The sequence below is a fragment of the Salvelinus fontinalis genome, chromosome 11 (assembly GCF_029448725.1).
Source record: "Salvelinus fontinalis isolate EN_2023a chromosome 11, ASM2944872v1, whole genome shotgun sequence".
Taxonomy (NCBI): Eukaryota; Metazoa; Chordata; class Actinopteri; order Salmoniformes; family Salmonidae; genus Salvelinus; species Salvelinus fontinalis.
Window position 1 is genome coordinate 43,492,819 of NC_074675.1, and position 20,056 is coordinate 43,512,874.

Genomic DNA, 20,056 nt, shown 5'->3' on the forward strand with positions numbered 1-20,056 from the left:
AGGATGCGCATCGTTTTCATGACGTTATCCGCTAACCCATCTATTGTAGCTGAGCAACGTTTTTCCCCCCTGATTTTGTAACACATCCTGCCTTACCCTGGCACTGAGAAGACCAGATGACTGTAAGCGCGAGAGAGGCTGTGCCAACCAATAGAGGGGAAGAGGTGAAAAGACAGTGGTTCCGGTGCCTTACGCGCGCAGGGCATGAGTAATATCCACACCAGTTATAATTTAGAGCAGGGAATCGTATGCTGACAAAAGCAGCATATGGTGTGTGAGTCAGTCCTGCACCAAAGCTGAAAAAAAAAAAAAACTTTTTCTACCCCCCCAACCCTCTCCATATCCATCCAACCCTCTCCATATCCACCCCCCAACCCTCTCCATATCCACCCACATACTTCCCTGTCAAGTCTCTCCATTTCTCGCTTTCTTTAGCCCTCTTGCTTTCTAACTCTCACTCTCTCCTTCTCTCTCTCACTCTCTCTCTCTCTCTCTGAAAGGGAGCTATTGAGTTGCTGGGATGCTCTGTGCTTCTGAGGAGTGATTTGAGCAGTGGCGGCATTTACCTTCCTCCCAATAGCTCCGTTGGGCTTGTGTGGGTGGGGGCGGCTCAAAGACCCTCTGCTGATGCTGGGGCAGCAGCGTCGAGTACAGCGGGATGATTTTGATGTCCCCCACATCGGGTCCCAGGTCGTCGATTTCCTGAAAGACGAAGCGGAACCATTCAAAAGGGGCAGGCAGGTGATGGAAGGCTGCCGAGCAGCAGCGAGTTGAGGCACAAACAGTCACCTGGGGCTTGGTCTGAATAACACCAGGAGAGAATGGGGAGAGGAACGTCTGAAGAGTAGAGTAGAGGAGGGGTAGAAAGGAGAAAGGGCCAGGGAGATGGTGGTTCCCGCCACAGTACATTTGTTCTGCCTATCACTCCATCTGACTGAGGAAATTAAACCTGGACTGCCGCGTGCTTGGGTGAGCTCCCCATGGCTCCGTTGTCAAATGCAGCAATCAGGAAAACACACACACACACACACACACACACACACACACGGTTCATTATTCCATACCGCAATATTGTAGGAGAAATGTGAAATGAGGATGCTGCACTGATGCATAAACCAGAGGCAAATCATGGCAGATCAGTTTAGTGGAGCTGAACATTATAGAGCCAGTGGGCTCTCAGACAGAGGAGAAGAGGACCTGAGCAGCCAGGGAAATATGAAAACATGACAGTAGACAAGGCTAGGTCTCCGACTGAACTAGCCAGCCTGAACATAACGGACGACCATAATGTGACATTTGCAAATGCTACATATCAACTCGGTAAACGGCCCATGTATATTTAAGACAATTACACTGCTATCAACCATGTCCACGGGACCCCTAAGTGACTAGTCTACATTCTAGCCTGATAATAGTCTAGAATTCCTGGAATCTCTACACTAAATGAACACGCTTGACTTTTTTCCATCTCCAGACATTGGACAATGTTAGCTATGAAAAGACCAGAAAAGGTACTGAAGCGATAACCGCTGCCTGATTAAGTCCATGTTTATGTCCTACTTAAACAAGTAGCCTAAGCCAACGTGTAAAAGGCCACAGCCTATGTTGTTGCACCACCTTCAGGCCCAAGTGAGCAATGCAGCTCCTTCTATAGATTGGTTGGGAGTGTCACGTGACACATACATTTACATTCAAACTCATTCCATGGAGGGCCTAGTGTCTGTGGGTTTTTGGTTTTTCCTTTCAATTTAAGACCAAGACAAAGAGGGGAGCTCTTTACTAATTAGTGACCTTAATGCAAAAACCCAGACATGACTTACAGCTTAAAATAATGTTTTATTGGAGTGCGAAGGGGGCTGGGACAGAAAGGGGTATTGGCTTGGCGTATTCTGAAATGAAGGGAACCATTTTTGATACGGTCATGTCAAGGGCACAATGTGACACTGACTGCAACCTACAGCTAGCCAGCAGAACGACTGCCCTCCTTTGTCCCGAAGCATTTCCTCTTGACGTGGTATTTACTTTACTCAGGGTAAGAATTGGCAAGGCTTTGCCTTAGTTGAATACAACACAAAAACATAAGCTACCTCTGTGTGTTTGCAAACAGTAATGTATTCCCAGACCAATTTTTTCCTGCTGTGTTCACTCACTGCACAAGTCAAATCCATTCCACCGATGGCTATGTACCTCATAATCAACACGTTGACAAGTTAGAGTGGAAAATAGTAAATATGAATGGATTGATAAAATTAGCCTGGTTATTAATAGACCATCAACCCTCTGGATACAGCAGCTGTCATGAAAAATGGACGTCGTTGCCAAGGTGAGCTGGTGCGCCTGTGTCTGAAGGGAAATGGAGCACGTGCACAGCGGGGCAGGCGGCCAATGGTGGGAACCTGTCCACCAGCCGGCCCCCGCGACCCCAGGAGTGATGCGGTTGGGCGCCAGGCACCTAACCAGATGCAATGAGGCACTCGCCTCGGTCCACTTAATTAGCTGAGGCCTGGGCGTATCTTTACGTTTTGAAGTGAACCGCTGAAGGGCAGCTTAAATGGTAAGGCTTATCAGGGCGAGGCAGCGGTGATAAGCTTTGCCTCTCTTTTATGGGGAGTTTGTGTCTGTTTGTTTTTAATGGTTTGTGGCAGGGAAATATCCCCCAAATACTTGAGGGAGGGAAAGAATCCCATCCCCTTCGCTTTTCATTTGTCATGAATTAAAAACGGCTTAATCTCAAAGCCATATAAAAATGGTCCTCGCTTCGCAGCAGATCTGCGTCCCCGATCATTAGTCGACATTCAAAGTTGCGGGGACACTAGAGAGGTTAAGCTACGCTCCTTTGAACGCCCATCTCCTCCAGACCAACCTCACATTAACTTCTTTAAACCAATTAGGAGTGTTAATGAAGTCGCCCTGGGAGTGTTCTCTGACTACTGTTTTGCCTCGGCAGCTTGACATTCAGAATTATCGAACTGGGAGGTGAGAAGGGAGGCATGCTCATCAAAAGACGTCCACCTCCAAACAATGTTTAACACAAGCTTCTCATCTCCTCTGCACATTCAAATAAAAGAGGTGAACGTTGTTCCCTGGCCGTCAGTGACTGGAAGGAGACCACTTCAAATACAATGCTCCTCTGGGACTTCATCCCTTCCCGAACCAGCCGGGCATCGGCGAATGAAAACAGATGTAAGTGCGCGGCAGCGGCGTCCCACCCGGCCGCTGAATGACGAATGACCACCGTTAATGAATAGGCTAATTGGTTGGGTGTTTGACGGATTTGATTTTGAAGATGGCTATGCTGCATGGCGACTCGGCTCTAACTCGAGGCAGAAGCGCAAGGAACCTATGAAATAAAACAATCTGGACCAAAATCCATACATTGAAAATGAAAAGCTCCAGGCACATTAACAGTCAAGCTCGGTCTTAAACTCAGTCTGGGGTTGCGATCATAGTTCCCATGGCACAACCGTAATCTACACAAACTGTTACATTACATAGGGAGAGAATGGTGAGAATAGTAGTGTGGCGCTGCAGCAGTGCTGAGTCCTGAGACCGGCTGCCTCTCCCACTCATGATCTGAGAGGCCGACAGACATTTCTGGGGGAAGGCAGGCAGAAGTGTGCCGCCCAGCTGTGATTAACCTAAGGTTGATGTCCGTGCCCCCGCGTAAATCTAATTAGCATAATACAAAAATCCCCATCTATATCAGTCAGATTAAGCGAGCGAGATCTTTTGCATTGGATACGTCTCAATACACCGCATCCGTCGATGTCGCACTTCCGCGTCTGCAGTGAAAGGTGACAGCTAGAGCGGTGTTTGTCAGATCATGAGACATCCCGAAAACCGGTCTTCTCACAAACCGGTCTTCTCGTCTGTAGTGTCTGAACGGTTTGGCCTACAAACTATTGTTTGTGGAAAGATGAGACGCTCACGAACACGATGGTGTCCTCCGTTTTGCTCTACGACCTCCACAAGTAAAGTCGATCTGCCAAATTCTGTCTGTAGCATCCAAACAGTTTAGGCTACACACTAATACCCCTCTGTGCAAAAGTGAGACTCTCACGAACATGTACAGTACCAGTCAAAAGTTTGGACACACCTACTCATTCCAACGTTTTTCTTTATTTTTACTATTTTCTACATTGTAGAATAATAGTGAAGACATAAACACTATGAAATAACATATGGAATCATGTAGTAACCAACAATGTGTTAAACAAGGTACACCTTGTTAATTTAAGTGAATTCCAGGTGACTTCCTCATGAAGCTGGTTGAGAGAATGCCAAGAGTGTGCAAAGCTGTCATCAAGGCAAAGGGTGGCTACTTTGAAGAATCTCAAATGTATAAAATATATTTTGATTTGTTTAACACTTTTTTAGTTACATGATTCCTTATGTGTTATTTCATAGTTTTGATGTCGTCATTATTATTTTACAATGTAGAAAATAGTAAAAATAAAGAAAAACCCTTGAATGAGTAGGTGTGTCCAAACTTTTGACTGGTACTGTACATGTCGGATGTTTTGCTCAAGGACGCCCACAGGTCTCACAAGAATCGTCTGAAGGTCTCCCGGTACCAGTTAAAAAGATTTATGGAAGTATATATGGAGACTGTTTAATGCCAAAAATATGGGGTTAAATACATGTTTTACATATCTCTCAGATATAGGATAGACACTTCAGAACAAACTTCGTTTTTTTTGGGGGGGGGGGGGGTATCTGTTCCATGTAGTGAATCTGTTATTCAATGCGTTTGTATGGGTTAATTGCAGGACCAACATAGTTTTTCATCAAATATTTATTTTATAATTTTTTGGGATTCAAATAGGTCATACCAAGGATAATTTAGCTTTCTTAAAACAATTCCAGATAGCTTAGTAGAACCCCTCCCCTCGCTTAGACAGGGTTTAGATTCTGATGGGTTAAATTAATCATTTTGAGCATGAACCTCGCCCTCCATTACACATCAGTGGACAACATTGGCAGGATCGAAACAAATAATAAATTACTTAATTTCAGGGATTCATGAGGGCAGAATCTGGGTCACTGTCTTTTTCCCCCTCCAACCTGGTAGGTTCCAAATAGGCAAGCCCACATGCATGAAATATCTATTAATCTAAGCATTGATCGTCTTGGTCGTGTGTGTGTGTGTCTCTTTGGAAATCTGGAATAGTGACAATGAGTACAATGTGTGAGTACAACACAATGGAACAAGATGTGTGTGTGTGTGTGTGTGAGAGAGACAGTGTCTGTGTGTGCACGTCAGTAGCTCTACACACGTTTATGTGCATTTGTATAGTACTGCTACCTAACGGTATTTCGTATATCAGCGTTACGTACACTTGACCTAATTCTAGCACCAAAAAAAATGTAATAAAAATGTAATGTAAAACTGTAATATTAGTACCATTGTAAAGCACCATTTCTCCCCTTTCCAGCAAAATCAACAATGAGACCTCTACCCTGCCCGTCTCTGCATGATTGAAGAAGGCAATGGAGCTTCGCTCGATCTTTTTAAAAATGACGGAGCGGGAAGCGAAGGCTACTGAGCAATAGTGAAAGGGGCAGATATGTCGTGTGGGGAAACAGCTTTTATCACCTCTAAAATGTCAATAAAACACTATAAAGAGTTTATATAATGTCTCATTACATACCTATTTGAAGGTTTGTGTCAAATATGAATATGGGTTTTAGGGAGGTGCTAAAGTGAACTGCGGCTGTCACGGCTTTTGAGAGTCATGATGAAAAACGAACTACGGATGAACTCACAAGTAATTCACTTTACACTCACCATTGATAACGTCTTAATAAATAAATATTGTTAAATATATGAGTTACACAAAGTAGGGAACTTTATTTTCAGAGTGGAAGGATGTGATTCTGTTCAAAGTGAGAGATGAAGGAAAATGTTAATGAACAAAGCATGAGATTGATTCGGGTAATATTAGAACTTCCAACAGCACAAGATGAATACTTAACATTACTGTATAAAGCAACAATATGAAAAATAAATCTAACAGTTATAACAACGACTCACCGCTTGTCCTCTCACTCCATCATATACAGTGTGTGTACATGAACACCTGCTCTTTCCATGAAATACACAATAATGTTATGTCGAATTACACAGAAATTATATCCACATTGGTGAGTGCATTTCCTTGAAACTATCTTAAAATGTTGCATACTTTTTAAAAATGTATTATAATAATTGAATTATGACAGGAAAATGTCTGGAAACGGAAAGACCCAACGAGAGCCTAAGAAACGGCGCCTCTACACCTGTGAACAGCTACAGGCAGCTAACGAGGAGGTGAATGCAGGGAGGAGCCTGAGGGAGGTGGCTCGTGCCTCCTGTCAGTACATGTTTACAGGGAAGCCAATGGTCCAAAAACATTCCATATAGTTCATAACTATTGCAGTTTGGTTACAAGCTTGTCTTTTACGGAGTCCTGTTCATTTTCTTCACCTGGGCACAATCAAGAGCAGCAAGAGAGGTGCACAGGAAATATGTGTCTCAATTTAGGTTAGAGCATGTCATTTGCAAACAAGTTTAATAGATAGCACACGTAAGAAATGTAGGATATACGTTATTGGCATGTGTTATTGCACACATCAGTGTATTATTCACAGAGCTCTCGTGAATCGGTTGGCACAGCAAAGGCATTTCAAAACGTTAACACAGCAAACGTGAGAGCAAAAAAACAAAAGCTCTGTCAGCAGGTGACGGGTTTGCTTGTTTAAATGCAGATCAGAGGTTGGAGCAGTGGTATTCCTTTTCAGATTCTGCACATCAAAGTCTTATGCAATTAATTATTGATTGATTCAGTGTTTGTTATTGATGACCACATTGCTATTTGCACCCAACTCGTGAAAAATGTGTTTAATATTAGCCATAATAATATTAATACTAATGCACATTTAAGTGAAAATCATGAATAATTAAGGTTTCTTACAAGTGTGTTTGGTTAAATTAAGGTTTCTTACAAGTGTATTTGGTTAAGTATGTTTTTAATCTGCGAGAGAAGCACTACCCCTGATGGGAAGACGCTGTACGGCCACAATGAGTTGCATAATGCTTGCCGTATGTTACGTCGTGACACGCCACGATGTAACGTACAGTGTCGGAGGGGTGCGTTTTTTCATATTTTCTCAAATACTATTGGTCCATTAAATCAAATCAAATTTTATTTGTCACATGCGCCGAATACAACAGGTGAAATGCTCACTTACTTTAAATGCTTACAGTGAAATGCTTACTTACAAGCCCTTAACCAACAATGCAGTTTTAAGAAAATGCCTAATAAAAGTAATAGATAAGAGAATAACAAATAATTAAACAGCAGCAGTAAGGAACAAAAGCGGGGCTATATACAGGGGGGTACCGGTACAGAGTCAATGTGCGGGGGCACCGGTGTTGAGGTAATTGTGGTAATATGTACATGTAGGTAGAGTTATTAAAGTGACTATGCATAGATAATACACAGGGAGTAGCAGCAGTGTAGAAAGGGGGGGGGGGGCAATGCAAATAGTCTGGGTAGCCTTTTGATTAGATGCTCAGGAGTCTTATGGCTTGAGGGTAGAAGCTGTTTAGAAGCCTCTTGGACCTAGACGTGGCGCTCCGGTACCACTTGCCGTGCGGTAGCAGAGAGAACAATCTATGACTAGGGTGGCTGGAGTCTTTGACAATTTTTAGGGCCTTCCTCTAACACCACCTGGTATAGAGGTCCTGGATGGCAGGAAGCTTGACCCCGGTGATGTATTGGGCCGTACGCACTACCCTCTGTAGTGCCTTGCGGTCGGAGGCCGAGCAGTTGCCATACCAGGCAGTGATGCAACCCATCGGGATGCTCTCGATGGTGCAGCTGTACCATGTCAACATAGCTAACACCCTGGATTTTGATGCCAACACAGTCGCTACATTCCCATTCGTTTTCATTACAGCCTCGTTTAAATGCTCCAGTTATGCAAAATGTGTACGGAACACCGTTAGGTAGCAGTAGAAACACCCTGTGTATGAGTATATTACTTTGCATCATGATTCCTGCTAAATACAAACTAATTGTAAAAAGTGTCAAATTAGCCTACCTCGTTTGTTGAGGAAGAGATCTGGATGACCGTGCTGATGGCTGCCTCCAGGTAGTCCCTCTCAGGCTGGTCAGCAGCGGACAGCTGTCTAAGTACAACTAGAACATGCCGGCGTCCAGCGTGACGCTCATGACGATGACCTGACCAGACGAGACGAGGGAACAAAGAGAGAAGACAGTGAGACGTGGACTGGGAAGAGAAAATGGCTGCCGATGGGGTTATAGGATAAAGTCGCCCCTAAACACTGATCTGAGTTCTAGATTGTAGTTCGCTCCTAGTGGTTCAGGTAAGGATTAGCTTAATCTTAGATCGGTGCCTAAGGGCCAATCAGAAACAGCAGCTCAGAGCAGGAGGGAAGAGCTGGCAGATAGGCATGGGAAAGTGACGTTAGTATAGTGCAGGTAGAAGTGCAAGTAGATAGAGGTATAAAGAAGTTGGAGAATGGTATGGTCTGGTGTAGTCTCACCACAGGGTTGTTCAGAGTGACAGCCAATGCGGGTGACAGATGAATTAGATAATTATAAACTGGGTGGTTCGAGCCCTGAATGCTGATTGGCTGACAGCCATGGTATATCATAAATATATCATGTGTTTTTACTGCTCTAATGACGTTGGTAACCAGTTTATAACAGCAATAAGGCACCTTGGGGGTTCGTGGTATATGGCCAATATACCACGGCTAAGGTCTGTATCCAGGCACTCCGCGTTGCGTCGTGCTTAAGAACAGCCCTTAGCCGTGGAATATTGGTCACATACCACACCTCCTCGGGCCTTATTGCTATTATAAACTGGTTACCAACGTAATTAGAGCAGTAAAAACACATGTTTTGTCATACCCATGGAACAGATCATAGACAGCATGAGCCAGAAAGAGAGTGTAGATTGGACACAGGCCAAGTGAGAGGAGCCAAGATGGTGGATATATCACAGGAGGACAGAACCCCTGACACATGAGGATCATGGCGCTCAGCGTCCGAATAAGTCTGGGCACACCATGTTCTCCCCAGGGCCCATTAGATCAGAAGCACATTAGGATTCTGATGGGAGGCGGCGCGCCTCTCTGCTCTTCCATTTTCGCTCAAATATTTCGGCCCAGCGTCTCGCCACCATTTCGCTTTATGCACTGCGAGACATAATTGCTCTTAATCAAGGCAAATTAAACTTCAAATTTGGGAGAGGGGGGCAGGGGGATGTGAGCGGGGTCGGGCCAGGAGGATGGTTGCCAGTAACCTAGACCTTATTTAACAGTCCCTTATCTCATGTATAACCTTCGATGCCATCCCTGACAACAACTAGTCATTACCCATCTGCTTTATGAGAATTGTGTCCGGCACATTCGGCCTATAAAAAACTGCATGCCTCTGGTCTCCTCCCACTCCCAACCCCCTCCCATCCTTGGCTGATTACCTCAAAATGGGCTGACCCGGGGAGCAATCTCAGTGCTGCTGCAGAGGGGACTCGCTGTGCATTTCTGAGCTGAATGACTGCCGTTTGTCTTTTCCTCAATAGACACGCAGCTGTCAGCCCGTGGAGAGACTGTCAGCAAAAGGTGAAAAGATGAGGAAAAAATGGGGAGGGAAACAAACACTGTCTGCCACAAAAAAAAATTTGAGGGGGGAACTAATAATTGGGAGTGTGTGTACGCAAGTAGGAATTTGCACGCAGAGAAGAGGTTCTCGTATAGGATAGAGCAGGAGTACCTAGTGGAAGGTAGTAATTGAGTCTAGGAGAGTGGACAAAGGAAAGATGCACTGGTATGGTAAAATGTAGCAAAGGCAGGAGAAGCCAGTAGGATCAAACAGTACAGATAGAAGCAGTAAAGAACACCGTATGACTCTATGAGATGATGTGGAATGTAGACTGGCGAGTGGGAACTGTTGGCAAGGCCAGGGTTCCATTCAGCAAGCATGCGCGTGAAAGCCCAGATCGCTTTCAGTGGGGCACAAAGTTAATGAAACGTTCAGATAGAAATACCACGTAGAACTGACATGTTCCTCTGACAATTAGAAATCAGCTCTGCTCTATTCAGGACATTTGTACCCACAACACTCAGTACATTGCACCCGGGGGTATGGAGGTTTGACATGTACCTTGAGGTCGGACTTCTGCCGGACCCACCTTTTTGATGACACCCATGAGGATGTCTGTGGCCCGTGTTCATGAAGATGTCTGTGGCCCGTGTTCATGAGGATGTCTGTGGCCCGTGTTCATGAGGATGTCTGTGGCCCGTGTTCATGAGGATGTCTGTGGCCCGTGTTCATGAGGATGTCTGTGGCCCGTGTTCTCTCGTGGGCCTCGTCCAGGATGGCGCCATAGCGCGCCAGCAGGGGGTCGTTCACGGCCTCCCGCAGCAACATACCGTCTGTCATGCGTGCACCGAGGGAGAAAACACAACGGAGAGGTCTTTAAAGTGGACATTTTAATCAAACAACTGAAATACTGTGTCTTGTTATGTTAACCAGGTCTATCTTGTTAAGGATATTTAGGATATCCTTGTTAAGGATATTTATTCTTTTTTGCTAACAGAGAGACAAGACAGGCAGGTGCTATCTGAACTTCTCCAATGCTCATTTTGGTTTTCCGTTGAAAATTGTTATTGCTACGATGCGCCCCCCACTGAACAACCCCAGTTTTTGGCTTCAGTAGACTAGCCCTTACTTGAGGAAGGTCTTGGCCGAGCTGCAGTCCTTAAATCCAATTGAGTAACCCACCTCCTTGCCCAGCATGACGTGCACCTCGTCTGCCACCCCCTGGGCCATGCTCATGGCTTCCTCCCTAATGGGCTGGGTACAGGTCACTGCCTTCTTAGGGCTGCCCAAGAACTTCACCTTCTGAGGAGGGGGGAGGGGGGAGAGGGAGAAAAGGAGATGGAAAGAGGAAGAGGTCATTCAAGCACACTCATTTGTACTCTCTCTTTACCTTCCCCACCTTCCACAAATCAGGAGCCAAACCAATACCATTCAAAAGCACTTTACAAAATGATACTGACGATAGCTTTGAGTAAGAAACACAGACGTTTTGATAGCACAGATGTTTTGAAGAGCAAGGCATTAATAAACTACCATTTACCGTCTGTAAACCCCGTGGCAGCATCCCCGATTGCCCCCCCTCTCCTATAAAATAGACAGCGAGCTCCAGAGATGCTGCGATGATAGCTTGTATTAGACAGAGTCTGACAGCTCTCTACTGATGTGCACGCCCGGTGGGGATCCCCCTACTCGCTGTTCAAAACACGAGGAGACCTAAAGTTAGGAACTGTTCCTTCCGCTGGATTAGCCTTGGGCTCGGATGAGTTCCCGTTAGTAGCAGCCAACCTCTTTGCCACGGTTAGGGAAAACACACACTCTGCATTTAACATGTCAACAAATCAAGATGGGGGGAAGGAGATGGGTTTCAGCGGCAGGATGAGTCTGCAGTAAATAAAGAGTGGGCGAGTTTGTGAGGACACCCAGGCATCTCATTATTGAGTTATCAGTTGGCTTTTCTTAGCTGTGTTACCATATACAGTGCATTCGGTAAGCATTCAGAACCCTTGACTTTTTCCACATTTTGTTACGTTACAGCCTTACTCTAAAATGGATTAAGAAAATGTTTTCCTTATCAATCTACACACAATACCCCATATCGACAAAGTGAAAACCGTTTTTTAGAAATTGTGCAAATGAATTAAAAATTAAAAACTGAAATACCTTATTTACATACATACTCAAACCTTTTGGTATGATTCGAAATTGAGCTCAGGTGCATCCTGTTTCCATTGATCATCCTTGATGTTTCTACAACTTTATTGGAGTCCACCTATGGTAAATTAAATTAATCGGACACGATTTGGAAAGGCATACACCTGCCTATATAAGGTCCCACAGTTGACAATGCATGTCAGAGCAAAAACCAAGCCATTAGGTTGAAGGAATTGTCCGTAGAGCTCCGAGACAGGATTGTGTTGAGGCACAGATCTGGGGAAGGGTACCAAAACATATCTGCCTCCATCATTCTTAAATGGAAAAAGTTTGGAACCACCAAGACTCTTCCTAGAGCTGGCTGCCCGGCCAAACTGAGCAATCGGGGGAGAAGGACCTTTGTCAATAATGATAGGAGACAGGTGCAGGAATACGTAATAGGGTTTTTTATTTCTACACCCAAAATAAAGTACATCATGAAAACGATGGGGACGAAGACCAAAACAAACACGTATAAATACTACCATTCAAAAGTTTGGGGTCACTTAGAAATGTCCTTGTTTTTCAAAGAAAAGCTATTTGTTTTGTCCATTAAAATAACATCAAATTGATCAGAAATACAGTGTAGACATTGTTAATGTTGTAAATGACTATCGTAGCTGGAAATGGCAGATTTTTATGGAATACCTACATAGGCGTACAGAGGCCCATTATCAGCAACCATCACTCCTGTGTTCCAATTGCACGTTGTGTTAGCGAATCCAAGTTTAGCATTTTAAAAGGCTAATTGATCATTAGAAAACCACTTTGCAATTATGTTAGCACAGCTTAAAACTGTTGTCCTGACTAAAGAAGCAATAAAACTGGCCTTCTTTAGACTAGTTGAGTATTTGGTGCATCAGCATTTGTGTGTTCAATTACAGGCTCAAAAGGGCCAGAAACGAAGAACTTTCTTCTGAAACTCGTCAGTCTATTCTTGTTCTGAGAAATTAAGGCTATTTCCATGCGAGAAATTGCCAAGAAACTGAAGATCTCGTACAACGCTGTTTACTACTCCCTTCACAGAACAGCTGAAACTGGCTCTAACCAGAAGAGAAAGAGGAGTGGGAGGCCCCGGTGCACAACTGAGCAAGAGGACAAGTACATTAGAGTGTCTAGTTTGAGAAACAGACGCCTCACAAGTCCTCAACTGGCAGCTTCATTAAATAGTGCCCGCAAAACACCAGTCTCAACGTCAACAGTGAAGAGGGCGAGTCGGGGATGCTGGCCTTCTAGGCACCAAATACAGGTGTATTTATTTATCGGTACGTTACTACACTAAAGATCAATGACAAGTGATTGAATTTGAAATCTTTTTTTATAAATAGCAAGGCAAGCTTACAGAATTGTACATTAAATTGGCAGTAAATGCTTTAGCTAGCTGGCTAGGTTCTTCACATCCACTGGGTTTCACAAGATGACAGCCTGGTTTGTTGGTTTTCTCAGGAGTCTTTAAAACATTAAACAACACGAATTGCAATTTATACAAATGTCAAATGCCCAAATGGCAAGCTAAATGTATAGCTAGTTGGCTAATTTTAGCTAATCAGCTGGCTTGTTAAAGATGCACTATATAGAAATCGTTCCTCCATTTCCTGGTTGCTAAAATTCTAATAGTTCGCCTAATTTCAGTTTATGTGACAAAACAAACAATTATAGAGTAGAGACACAGGAGGCTGGTGGCACCTTAATTGGGGATTACGGGCTCATGGTAAAAGCTGAAGCGGAATCAGCGGAATGGCATCAAATACATGTGCATGTATTTCATGTTTCCATGTGCATTTGGTCAAGTCGCCCAAAAAGTTACATATTGCAGTTTTAAATAGCAACTTTATTTGATTAACGTTTTGACCCAAAAATATGCAGAATCGTTTTTTTCTCTAGCTATTAACTAACATATTCCTCTTAACTGTACTTTTTTTTTTTGCATGATTTATTATGAAGTTCTAATTACTTACAATTGCTTCCATCCTAGTATTTTTGGCAGCCAGCTTTCTGAAGAAATTTGGGTCGCCGAGCTTTATGGGAGTTTTGATAACCACTCGATAGGAAGTCTGCATGTCTAGTCTGCATGTCTAGGGCCAACTAGAGGGCTGAAAAGGAACTACCCAACGTTGAGAGTTGAATTGGAACACCACTTCGGATGCAGGATCGTGCAAAACGGAGGGGGAGAGCTACAATTTATTTTATTTTATTTGAAGGGGGGGTATTGGGATTGAGCCTTTAGTAAGTAACTAAGTAAAAGACTGAGTGTGTGTGTACACCCATGCACGAGTCTACCCCTTTCCCTGCTTACCTGTGTGGTCTTGCCGGAGCCTGTTTCTCTGATAAACACGAAGCTCTGGTGGCGTGCCAGGACGTCTTTGAATTGCTCCTTGTACTCCCACATGGGCAGCTGCAGCCTCTTCTTCAGGATCTCATAGTAGCATGCCGTGTGAGGCAGGTTGGTGAACGGTTTGATCTGCTGCTGTATGGCTGTCTGCTTGATGGAGAGAAGGCCCGCACTGGCGCCGCAGACAGCTGGGTTCAGGGCCATGCCAAAGTGCTTGACGTCCCGGTCTCAGTCCCTGTCCTTCGACCGCTAGTCTCGGTCCCTGTCGCGGTCTCACCTGTGGTGGAGGTTACATGTTAGTAGTGTGTCAGACAAGACAAAGCTTTTTTATATCAGCCAGGCCCCATTCCCTTGTCTTTTCCCATCTCCTACGTCTTACATGTTGGCAGGGCTAGGGGCTAGAGTAAGGGCTATGGAACAAAATGGAATGACGCCAACACAGAAATAGAACAACTCAGATCCGAGAGGGTAAAAGTGCACCGCGGTTCGGCTATGACGTGTCCTTTTCCTCAAATAACATGAAAAGGTTACTGCGCATTTCCCTTTCACGCTACAGAAGAACGTAATCAAGTGTAGCATTCAAAGGTCAGATTAATGAAGAAATTAACAGTCTAAAATATCATAAGTCAAATGGTTAACACTTTCCTTTCACAAATGGGTGATATCTTTATTTCCTTTTTATCATGCTACAATGCATGTCTGCACCCAAGAACCCAAGTCTTGAGAATATTCAGAAAGATATTAAATCCACTTTTTTGTATCGAGTGAGAAATACCTCTTGCATGTGTGTAGATCATTGTTTTGGTCGCACTGTGTGACCTGCTGTCATCTACTTCTACACGTGTTTGCGGCTGCGTCGCATAGAAACGATTAGTTCCTGTAAAGATGTTGGAAAATGCAAGATGTCTTGCGGCTAAGATGGCAAGGGAACTCCTCACTCGATGAAAATAAATATTTGGATTTGATAACTTTCTGAATATTCTCTGGTTTTCGGTGAAACACCTGCAACTGGACAATTATAAGATACTTATTCCGAATCGAGAACGTATCACGAATAACAGGTTGGTCGAAATATTCCTTCTGAGGCTTTACACGAACATAGCTAAACTGTAACGGATAATGGAACATCACATATCCCGTTACTGCAGCTAACTAGTTATATTTCCTAGGAACATCAGCAGACCATCGTGTTGTCTTGGGTACACCACCTCAGAACTCATGTCCTTATGGGCCTAGAATGTTGGCATGACAGTCGGTACCCAATTCCATGGAAGGATTTCAAGAATGTCTGTTCTGCCAACAAAGTTGGCCATGTGTTTTGATGTCCACTGACTGAATCATTGGGTGACATGCAAATGAGACATCTTAGGGAATTTGTTATTTTCCTTTTCAGTTGCAGAACGTTAATGATAACGTTGTGACTTAGCTAGCTATCGGGCCCATTAGTTAGCTAACTAGCTAGTAGTATCTACAGAGCCAGCTTCAAATAGTTTCAATGAACTAGTAATGATCTAGCTAGCTAGCATGCTGACGTTAGTTGCAGCCAAACATTTCCTGCGCTGTAACGTTAGTGCCGACGAAACACAAATACAAAGGATCCTCTCCATATTATCCAATATACATAACCATTAGAAGACGTTCTCGTTTAACTCGATGAATAATCATCTCCCAAATCCAACCAATGTCGTTTAGACATATTTTTTTACACGTACATAACTATCCAAAATAAGGAACAAAAGTAGGTCGATTATGATTTATGCCATGAAATTTCTGCACAGTGCTGCTAAGCACCACAAATATGGCGACCGGAAGCACTTACCTCAATCATTGTTATCTCTGCGGAAAATGACAGAAAAACAGCAATTTAACGTTAGTTTTGTCGAGCCAGATATATTCAATATTTGCGCCACCTGAAACTGTAAAGGACAGCAGCTGCCGTGGAGTAGGTGGTTGGCTGTTTGGGGATGTTCTGGCTGACCAAATGCAGCCTCCCCCTAATAAAAAAAAGAGGGTCCATGTGTAATACCAAATTGGCCTATGGTGATAACATAGAAAAGATCAACTGAGTTGTAGAATCCATCCCAAAGCCAAAAATGTGAGAACATTTGTTTCTAAATAATATGTACCGGTATATGATAAATACGTATTTGAAGAGGGCTGTCCTTTTTTTGTTATGCCAAAATGATGTCAGTGATGTTATGTCAGTGATTATTTCAAGCTTTGTCAATCTTTCAAGAACATATGAAAAACCCTATCCACATGAGACATGTTCAGTGCTTACATCTCTTCCAAGAGATTTCTTGAATGTTTCAACCTGTAAGATTATGTAGTGATGAATCAGCTGGCACTGGAAACAATCATTGTCATCGACAGAGGTAATTACACAGCCTGGGCATTGCTAACAAGCATCATAATGGCAAATGGCTCATTGCGTGTAACCAGGGATTGATGGTGATGGGGAAGGAGAGGTCAACGTTACAACAAAGCCTCACTAATGTTCTATATCCAAGGCGAATTTAAAATACCAGGCTTTTTTCTCCCTTTCTTTCACAGGCAATTAAATAACAGTCCAATTGTGTGTGAAATAGGCCTGCCAAGCAGAGCTGCTGACAGACATAGAGAAGACCAATACCACACTGACACAGGAGAGGAATAGCCCTTTTATCTAACTGTGAAAAGGGACAATAGCCTGCTACCTGAATGGAAAATCCTCTCAATAATATCAAGATGTGAGGATTGCAGGGCTGCACTCTAAACATCAAGTAACTGTATAACAATTGACAATAAAACTGGTATTGTTCAAAATAGTTATTTCAACAGATTTGCAAGATCTAGAGTGTATTTAATTTTTTTTGCACCACAGCTGTTCAAGTCACCAAAATGAACATTGACATCTTAGAGTAGAATCAATAGAACGTAAGTAGACAGGGTATTGAATACATGTTTATCCGGTTCTAAATATTGATTATTATTATTGTCATTTTGTCTGGAAAAATGACAGAAGATAGCATTTTACTATGAAGCTCATCGAGCCAGTTACAGGAATCTATTTACAAACTATTACTAATTATTCCTTAATCTAATGCTGGGGTCATGTTTGAGTTCATTGGAGTAGAGATTCTCCTCCAAAACACTCCCACTCCATTTGGTTGCTTAAATTCTGTCATTCAAGCAACTCCAGTGGTTCTCTTCAGGTAATTCACTTATTTAGCACTGTGTTCTTGCACGTGTGGTGGTAGGGATGTTACTTTTTGTGTCCATTGTCAAATATCACGTTACTTCATTTCAAATATCCAAGCTACTTTCTCAATGTTGTGAAACTATTCCATGGAAAATATTTAACACCACTTAGATTGTTTTATGTAGGCCCCTTGTGCTATTAGACAATTATGATCAATTATACTTTTGATCCAAGAATCTGCAAGAAGCAATGGTTGTAGACATTTTCCATTTGTGTTGCTATTGTGATGATGCGCAGATGTAACCTGTGCACCTACCCTTTCCAATAATATTACATATATTTACATATGCCATTCCGTTACAGGATAAACAAAAATAGAACACAATACGCCCTTCTATCTGTTGTTAGTTGTGTTAGTGATGGGACAGTGTACTGTGCCAGGAGGCAGACTCAAAAACTGAGGACAAAATTGCTGAGGTCAATGACTTGTATGGCACCATCTACTCTACCTGTGATGTTAAACCTAACCCCACGTTACCCCAGGGTCAACCCAAGGTCTATGGGCAGGTCCTCTTCAAGCAGTACTACCCAGACTGCCAACCGCAGATAATGGTCTACCTAAAGGGTTTTCCCAACAAGAATTTGGCGTTCCCCATCAATGTGGAAAGTGCCATCCACATCCACCGCTACAGGGACCTGAATGAGAGTTGTGATTCCGCCGGCCCCCACTTCAACCCCCAGGGGGCGAACCATCCCAGCCACCTGGGAGACCTGGGCAACTTTGGCTCAGAGTGAGGACAGATCTGCATTCTGCCCAAAGCCCCTGCCACACCGTTTGCCTGCTGTGTCATCGGAGTGAGCAGTCCTACTCTTTGGGATAAGACAGTCGAGCCGGACTGGGAAAAGCCCATTAACTGGAATCGGTCCCTAACAGAGAGTCAACTACAGACAATGAGAAGTGTTGGATCATGATATGGCGTGAACGTTTGAATGATGTAGTAGGGAATCACTTATCTCATTCTTACCTTAAACAATTGATGTGATTTCGTGACAAAAGTTGCCGCTTTTAAGGAAATGGACGTCTTTCGATATTTTGAAATAGATTCTACAAACACAGATCTGTGAAAATGGAAAAGATGCAAATAAATTATTGAAATAAACATTTATTTAATGTAAACATATAGTAATTTGTTAATGTATAGCCCTGATATGTGTGTTTAGTATCTGAACTCATTCATACACTCTTAAGAAACAACAAAATATCAGCATAATATACAATGAAATAACAAGAACATCATCACAATATCACTGTACAACTGAAGGAGACAGACATCTTTGGGAAACAACTCACAGATCACAGTTTAAACGGCATGCCTTGTGAGCTACTCACTTTACAATAAATGGATGTATTGTACCTAGGGTTAGTTAAAGCACTTCTTTAGCCAAAGTTATAAACATTTAATAAGGCCAATCACTGTGGAAAATAAGTCACCATTTGCCCATACACGAATTACACCATTATTTGATAAAGTGGCAGCAATATCTAGATCCATGGTTTAATCACAAAGTTAGACACATTTGGAATGGTAAAGGTCAGTGCTGATGAGCACCTTAGATGGGGAAAGCACAGAAATATCGCAAACTGTAAATTAGGATTTTCACCCCTTATCCTTTCAGCTCTAGATAGAACAGGTTATTATATGCTGGTGTCCCGACTCCCCTCATTATAATTATAGACACACACGTTGATGCTATAAGTGAGCTAAAGCTGGTTGACTCATATACATTCACTGTTTCTCTCTCTCGGCAACTGTGTGGTCTGGAATGATGTGGTCGCTCAATGTGTCGCCCCCTAACCTGCTTTTAAAGGCGTAATGCTCATGCAGGTGTGTCATTTCAATCAACAGAAATAGCTCAACCATTACTCACGGTTGAAAAAATAATAATATTTCCCCTGTAACATTTAGCTTAAGCTATAGTTATCCAAGTCTTTTTTTCCCTATGGGATAACAAAGCGAGTGACTAACCAGGTTGTTGGATGGCTCATTTTGCCTGAGTGAGACAGCGGTGCATTGATCAAGAGGGAGTGTGTGGGAGTTCGAGATGACAAAGCTGGCAGTTTCTAAAGATGGTTGTCACACACTGGAGTAATGGGGGCCCTGCAGGTAGAGATGCCCTGAGGTGATGCACTGGAGCAGCCAACTCCAACTTGATACGCTCTTGACGACAATGTGCATGATGGGGCTTCTCCCAGCAAGGAGAGGCACACAAACAAGCACAATTCACCATTTCAATAGTTAAAGATTGAGTAGGAGTGTTGGAGGAGGCTCCATCTAACAACACGTCAGTTGACTATCATGTAAACACTCCAAACATTTGAGTAAATGTTTTGAACTGAAGACGACCTCATTACTATCCAGACCTGGGTCGAATGCATATTGTGTACTTGAGGTGAGCTTGTCAGGCACAATGGAACCAATAGAATAGTCCCAAAACTGCATACTCCAGGAGAGCATAATCAACAACTGCACAATGCCAGGTGAGCTAAATCAAGAGCACTTTAAGTATTTGAAAGAAAAGAAAATACGTATTTGACCCAAGTCTGTTACCATCCAGGAGAGGACAACTTTACCCAAGGTACCAGGACAGTGATGTCTATCCCCTTACTGCATATATCAGTAGCTCCTGTCTCTTCTTATCTTTCCGGCCCACCCTGTTATCTTAATAGAGATCACACTG

At 43.2% G+C, this 20,056-nt stretch overlaps 1 pseudogene; it reads right to left on the reverse strand.

The window, feature by feature from the left end:
- LOC129864730 (ATP-dependent RNA helicase DHX15-like) overlaps positions 1-14,674 on the reverse strand; it is a 39,948-nt pseudogene extending 25,274 nt beyond the window's left edge.
- Positions 14,675-20,056: the final 5,382 nt, after the last annotated feature.